Below are 6,000 nucleotides of genomic sequence, written 5' to 3'. Positions count from 1 at the left end.
GCACGTTCATGGCAGGATTATTTTCTAATCAGAGAGACAGCTAGCACAGTGACAATATGGGTGATACCTGTTACTCAATCATTTTATTCTCTTTCTTCAGTGAGGAGTTCAGAAGAAATGCTTAGTTCGGTGTTTTACAGATATACTTCAGGATTTCTTTTTCATGAATCAAACAATGGAAAGAAGTAAATGCAACTTCCCTTAATAAAAAAAGAATAGAAGCTATATTTATTTGTATTACTATGCATGAAGAGAACCTGGAGATTTCTGGTTAATTCAGAGGGCCCCATGCAAAAATACAGGACAGGAGGAAAGTAAAACTGTTTTAAAAGTATAATAGGTTATCATTGCTGAAAAGTTTTACTGGACGTCTTTCGTTTTTTTTTTTTTTTTTTTTGCCAGTTGTTCATTGCTTCAAAGCTGTGCCCTGGAGCCCTTTCCAAGTCACCACATGAAACTCCATTTCTGTAGTCCCTGTGGGTGTGGGTGCCTCCTCAGGTCACCCGTTGAGATGTGTGGCCAACTCCTTTATGGTGGATGTGCAGTGAGTGGATGTGTGTGCATGCTCCCCAGCATTTCCAGATGAGCCCAGCCCACCCTTCCCACCTAACTTCCCAGTCTCAGTTGCTCCATTTCACCCAGGAGCTGGCAGCTATGGGTATGGAGTTGAGGCCACTGTTGCCCTCTCCTCCTCCAGCTGTGTTGGTACTGGTCTTCTGTGCTCCTGAGTGCGTGGCCCATCCTAGGGAGACTCTGTTCTGGGGTCACTGCGTGCCCCCATGAGTGCGGGGTGGGGGACACCCTGTTTGTACACTGTACAGTCCATTGGTAAAGGAAGGCTGGGCATGCAGTCTGCCCCCTTGGGGCCAGGCAGCCCAGCCTTGGTTCACCTCATCTGTTTTTAAGGGGGTCTGGGTACTGGAGCCATGTGTTGGCCTTTCTGCCAGCTGGCTTGTGACAGATGCAGCAGCTCAGAAACCTGGAGCCCCTTCAGCAACTCTGTGGACCTCCATTTTCTGGTCCTTGTGGACTCGGGTACAGGGCCAACCCTACATATTCCAATCAGCACACCAGCTGCAGCACCGAGGGAATGAAGTTCCTCTTGCTTTGCTGTGTAGCCTCCTCCATCGCCTTTCTGGCCCACATGGGCCCAGCTCTGGGTGCCATTCCAGGGATACTCCATTTGGAGGCAATGGGCTCACACCCTACCCTCGTTGTTCTCCAAAGCAGGGGAAAGGGCCTGGCCTTGGCAATTTAGGCTGCGCAGATGGAAGGCAGGACTTGCCTTGCCTTCCCCCCGGCTTTGGCACCTGAGTCTGGGTTGCTTGGTTTGGTCACTAATGGAACCTTGTTGGCTACAGCCCACCGCAAAGGTCCTGCACCTGCTGCAGCAACAATGCAGTGTCTTGGACCCCCTTAGGGTCACTACATGGACCCCTGATGGGCCTACTTGGGCTGGGTGTGGGTTTCATCTCAGGACTCCCATTAGGAAGTGCCACTCTCCTTCGTGGTACTGCAAGCAAGAGGTGCCACATATAATATCTACTTTCTAACATTTTCCTTCACTGAGATAAACAGAACTTGGAGATATAAATAAGTTTTATAAAAACAAAATATATAAACTATATCACTTCAACCTTTTAAACCACTGTAATATTTTTATCCAGTAGGAATTCTGTCTGTAATTACCTATTTTACATTTGAATGTAACTAATGTAATGTATTTTGTGTGTATTTTACTATTCTAATATAATTTCATTTGCACTACTTAACAATTTTTTTTCAAATTCTGTGATTTAATCACGTGTTTATGGATAGGAGTTTTGTTGTACTTTTATTTCAGTTTTCCATTATGGCCTTATGAATACAAACAATAAAATCCATTCTTGTTTGTATAAAGTTCAATGGTTTTGGACTAGAGACTCAAGGATATAGCATAGCATTACATATCATACAGTAATGTGTATCACTTTGTTTAATACTGCTCCAAAAAATAATTGATAATTCAGGTGGCAGCCACTTCATCTGGCATGCTGGTCTGTCTGGTGAAGTAGGATCCTAGTGGCAGCTTGCCCATATCAGGCCATTGCAGGCACCTTGCCTGGGACTGTGGGGGAGGATCAGGGTGCACCTGCTGTTCAGCTAGGGCAGCAACCCGGCAGCTGCTGTGTGAATGACACAGTGTCACTGCCTCACATCTAACACATGCCTTCCCCAAGGACTTGGGCCCTGAGGATCAGCCCCTGGGAGCACACACACATACCGTGTGGCAGGGGGCGCCTACCTAGGAAGGTGTTTAGACCAAACAGAAGCCACTCTGCAGATTAGCTGGTACAGTATTTATTCTCGTTAGGGCAGGAGACAATTCTGCTCTGCTGTGGGGAGAAAACAAGAAGACAGACCCAGGCAGGTGAAGCCAACTTTTCGTACTCAGGCTGGCAAGGAAACTTTCCTCCATGCACTCTCCAGCAGGCTCAGGAAGCCCTTCCATGTTCCTTGTCCATGGAGTAGCAGCCAGGGACACTCATGTCTGGTACTCCTTGCTGCCCTTTTGGGTTTTTTTGTTAATTTATACAGACAGCCCCTCCCTCAGACAGCAGAGTTATTCTGGGTTTTGTAAAACGTTCTGCATCTGAGCATTCCCAAGTTTGGTTTTTGTATTGTTTCTTGTAAATGCTTTGTGAAATTTGTGTTTTAGGTGTTGAGGTGCGAGAGAAGGAGCCAGATTATGAACACAGTTTCCTACCAGTCTTTCATTTAAAAATGAAAACAGATTCTCTATAAAAATGCCTATCAGGAAATAAATTTGAGAGGGGAAAAAAAGGCTGTTTCTCATAAGATCAAAATGTGCTAGTTTTATATGCATGTTTTACACCCTCAAAATACAATTAAGTAACTCACTATCTAGGAACAATTGTCCAGAGCTAAGAGTTAAGTGTCTGGGACCTAGAGGCATAGTGTTTGTGAGGTTTATCCAAAGGGAGGGAAGAAAGTTAAAATTCATAAATGACTTTGTATAATCAAGGTGGCAATGCAAAATGAGAATCACAATAAACTTCTTTGCTATTCGGGGTCTTTTATCATTCCATATGAATTTTTGGATTGCTTCTTCTATTTCATTGAAGAGTGACATTGGGATATTGGTAGGTATCGCATTGAATTTGGATATAGCCTTTGTCAGTGTTGCCATTTTCATGATGTTAATCCTCCCAATCCAGGAGAATGGGAAGTTTCCCTCTTCCATAGCTCTGCTTTAATTTTCTTTTTCAGGTTTTTAAAGTTCCCATCATAGAGGTCCTTCACCTCTTAAATTAACTCCTAGGTATTTTATTTTTTGTGCGGCTAGTAAAAAGGGATTGCTTTCCTAATTTCAGCTACACTCTTATCGTTATTGGAATACAGGAAAGCCTTTATTTTCTGAGAGTTAATTTTATAATCTGCTAGTTTACCAAAGTTTCTGATCAACTCGAGTAACTTGGGAATGGAGTCCATGGGTTTCATTAAATACAAGACCATCTCATCTGCAAAGAGGGAGAGTTTTACTTCATCTTTTACTATTTGGATCCCTTTAAGATTGCATCTTATCTTATTGCCCAAGATAGCATTCTAATATTAAGTTGAAAAGGAATGGAAAGAGCAGACATCCTTATCTTATTCCTGAATTTATAAGTAATGGGTTTAACTTCTCACCATTAAGTATAACGCTGGCTGTAGGTTTGTCAGTTCTTAGCAGAAAGAACAGCACTAGAGCAATATCAGTTCCAAATTTCAAACGCTACTAAAAAGCCATAGTAATAAGAACAGCTTGTTTCTGGCACAAGAACAGACCTGAGGACCAATGTAGTAGGAACTGAAGACTCAGAAATGAACCCCCTGACCGATAGCCACCTAATCTTTGACAAGTGAGCTAAAAAAAGAGAATGGAAGAAAGACAGACTTTTGAGTAAATGGTGTGGGAAAAATTGGTTAAACACCTGTTAAACTAAAGCTGGATCGGTATATATAATCCTGCACAAGAATCAACTCCAAATGGATCAAAGACCTCAAAATAAAAGAGGACACCATGAAAACATTACATGAAGGAATAGGATAAACTCTAGGGCTTTTTAGCACATACCGAAATTTTCTTAATAGAGAGCCAGAAACAAAGAGTAAAGAAAAATAAGTTAAGAAATTCATTCCTTAATTCATCTCTTTATGAAACAAGTAATTTACTATTACAAGATGAGATGAAATTATAAATTCCAAACGCTGATGCAGTCTGTATGTAATAAACATATTACAATAGTCAGAAAAAGAAATCAAAGAAATGTTGGACAAATGGGATTGCATGAAACATGAGAGCTTCTGCAAGGCAAAGGTCATAGCTAGCAATATCAATAGAAAACACACGTTCTGGGAGAAGATCTTCATGAGGTATAAAACAGACAAGGTCTTATATCTAAAATGTACTTAGGACTCAAAAAATTAAATACCCCAACAGCAGATCCTCAAAGAAACAACTGCTCGATAATTAAGTGGGCTAAAACTTAAAGAGAGACTTCCCTGAAGAGGAAATAAAAATGGCCATTAGACATATGAAGAAATGTTCAATTATTCTAGCCACAAAAGAACTGAAAATCCAGACAACATTGCGATTGCACCTTACTCTAGTTAGAATGGCTATAATCAGGAAATTTAATAACAACATGTTGGAGGGGATGTGGCTAAAACGGAACCCTATTTCATTGATGGATGGGAGTGTAAACTTGTTTAACCACTTTGGAAAGCAGTATGGAAGTTCTTCAAAAGACTTCATGTAAAGTTCCCCTATGTCCCAGCAAGCCCACTTTTGGGCATTTAGGCATTTACCCAAAAGATCACAAGCATGGTCATACGAAAGTTGCCTGTACAACCATATTTACTGCAGCATTATTCACCATAGCTAAGATATGGAACCAAACTCGATGCTCCTCAGTTCATGAATGGATCAAGAAAATGTGATACACACACACACACACACACACACACACACACACACACACATCACACACACACACACACATACACACACACACCATGGAATTCTATGCCTCCATTAGAAAGAATGAAATTGTCACATTTGTTAGGAAATGGATTTGGTACATATTATATTAAGTGAAGTAAGCTGGGCCCAAAGAAACATATTTCCCATGGTTTTCCTTGTTTGCAAGGACTAGTATATGTCTAGGACAAGCAGAGAAGATCAAAGGCTCTGGACGTATAACCATATAAGATGACATTAAGTGAAAGGTACCCTAAGTCAGACACACAAGTGATTTTTTCTTTCTTGTTTTGTTTTTAATATACTTATAATGCACTATGTGATTCTTTTGTAGCTTCATCCCCCCATGGTATAATCCCTGTTTTCATTGTATTTGATTCCAGTGTTTTGCATTTTTGTATACATTTTTGTAATTTGGGATGAGGAAAGGTTATAGCAGAATGCTGAAATGGGGATGTAGGTTGACCCATTGTGATGATGAGATGTACAGGACACTGTGTCAAGAATGAATTTACAATGTTGGGTAGGGGTCAAGGAGGGAGGAGTTGGAGAGTTGGGGAGGGAAAGGGTAGTAGGGGAAAAACAAAGTAGGTGGTAACAATGCTCAATAGGAAATGTACTCATTACCCTACTCATGTAACTGTAAACCCTCTGTATAGTATTTTTACAATAAAAAATATAAAACTCTCTTCCTGGTATAGATTTCCAGTGCTGCCCTCGGCATTGCATTTTTTGCCTTTTCTGGCTGTGGTTAGGTCCATCTGCCTAGTGGATCAGTAGTCTTCAAGGCTTCTTGGTCTTGAAGTGGGACTTGGATTATCCAGTGATGGTTGGAACTAGGCCAAGGACAAGACAAAACCACTTCCAGGGCATGGCTTCTGCATTCCTCCCCTCCCCCATGCAACTAGGATTGCAAGCAGAATTTCTATGAATTTGACTCCAGAAAACAACCACTGAACCAAAAGGAAAGGTCACCA

This window comes from Dipodomys spectabilis, unplaced genomic scaffold (genome assembly GCF_019054845.1).
Source record: "Dipodomys spectabilis isolate Male_0828 unplaced genomic scaffold, ASM1905484v1 ptg000520l, whole genome shotgun sequence".
NCBI classification, from domain to species: domain Eukaryota; kingdom Metazoa; phylum Chordata; class Mammalia; order Rodentia; family Heteromyidae; genus Dipodomys; species Dipodomys spectabilis.
This window is presented reverse-complemented; position numbering follows the sequence as displayed.